Here is a 1,734-nt window from a genome sequence, read left to right as displayed (position 1 = left end):
ATCTAAAATTTGAAAATCCATATATAATCATTTTTCTATGAAGGATGCATTATTATTATTATTATTTTAAATTTTTTTTAGGAATTTGTTTATAATAAATAGATGTAAGAAAGAATATGAGTGGATCTGAAATTTGAAAATCTATATATAATCATTTTTCTATGGAGGATGCATTATTATGATTTAAATTTCTTTTTTTTTTTTTTGTTTTTTGGAAATAAAGAAAAATATATGTGAATCTAAAATTTGGAAATTTTTGTAATTTTCAAAGAAAGATAGATGTAAGGAAGAATATGAATAGACTAGAATTTGAGATTCCATATGTATAAAATGATTTTCTATGAGGGATGCTATTATGATTTAAATTTGAAAATTTAAATTTAAATTAAAAAATTTAATTTTTTTTTTTTGAAGTAAAGAAATATATATGTGAAACATGAATGTAAAATTTGGAAATTTTTAAAATTGTAAGATGCAAAATATTATGATTTTGTTCTGAATGTAATATTATGATTACTCTGGTTCTATAAAAAATGCAATATTATTATTTTAAATTTAATAAATTCAATTGTTTTTCAAGAAATAAAGAATTTTTTGTAGAAATAAAGAGAAATATGAGTAGATTTAAAATTTATAAATTTTTATAAATTTGGATTTCAATTTTGAAATTTCTGGCAAGGAATCTGGAAGAAACGTCCTTTTTCTATCCTTTTTCATCGCTTACCTTTTACTTTCTGTTTACTGATATATTTAATGGAAGAAAAAGTTTGTATGAAATATAATATTGTTATGTGAAAGACTATTGAATTACGTCTGCCAGGTCTGCGAAACTTGTATCGTTTGAAAGCGTCAAATTGAATTCGTGGTGAACTTTTATACCTTCTATTCATGCCCTTAATATCTTTTTAAACGAATATATCCATGGAATCGAGCAATAAGGAGGAAATTACAAGAATTATACGTCTATGAGAACAATCGATATTAAGAAATTAAATGATAGATGATTATAAATTTCATTAGAAATAACTAACTATTTATAATTAAGGAAACTACCTTAAGAAGAACTGGAGTGTGAAAACAGAAAAATAAAACGCTTACTAATTCTTTTTTTCACTGTAATAATAATTAAAAGAAATTCAAGATAGATAAAATAAAAATAATAAAGATATTCTTTTATTATCAAAATTTTTGTTAAACTCAATTACCTGCTGTTATAAATACATAATAAATCTGCATTTTAATTTACTTTTTTTTTTTTTAATTTAATGTAATCACATTAATATTGCAAATTACAGCAATTGTTAATTCATTCATATTCCAAGAATTTGCATTATACAATTTCCTTAATATTGACACTTGTGATTGATCATTGAATAATCTGACTTGTCAATAACAAAATAGAAAAAGAGACAGTATCTAATCTATGTGCATCTGTTGAAAAATTACAAGCAAACAGGTAAATAAACTACTGTGTAAAGAATTTGAAAAAGTGGAAGAAGAAATGTGTTCTCACCACGAGGTCCAGATTCAAATTCCAGATATAATATATCATTACTCTAATCATTACTTATCATTTTAATTATCACTTACTATATAACATTTCATCTTGATCTCTCGCGATAAAGATCGAGTTAATTTCCAATCCGGATAAATTAAATCAACTCCTTGCCTCGCATAAATTACTCGCTCTGACTGTTTCAAGAAATAAACGGAATAAATTTTAATAATATTTTC

The 1,734-nt window shown here is 23.1% G+C and overlaps 1 protein-coding gene across 1 annotated transcript in view; it reads right to left on the bottom strand.

The window, feature by feature from the left end:
- LOC102674392 (dual 3',5'-cyclic-AMP and -GMP phosphodiesterase 11-like) overlaps positions 1-1,734 on the bottom strand; it is a 40,595-nt gene that overhangs the window by 7,274 nt on the left and 31,587 nt on the right. The window lies entirely within an intron of this gene.

Source organism: Apis dorsata, unplaced genomic scaffold (genome assembly GCF_000469605.1).
Source record: "Apis dorsata unplaced genomic scaffold, Apis dorsata 1.3 scaffold_270, whole genome shotgun sequence".
NCBI lineage: Eukaryota > Metazoa > Arthropoda > Insecta > Hymenoptera > Apidae > Apis > Apis dorsata.
Note: the sequence above shows the minus strand (reverse complement) of the source record. Positions and strands in the feature narration are given on the sequence as shown.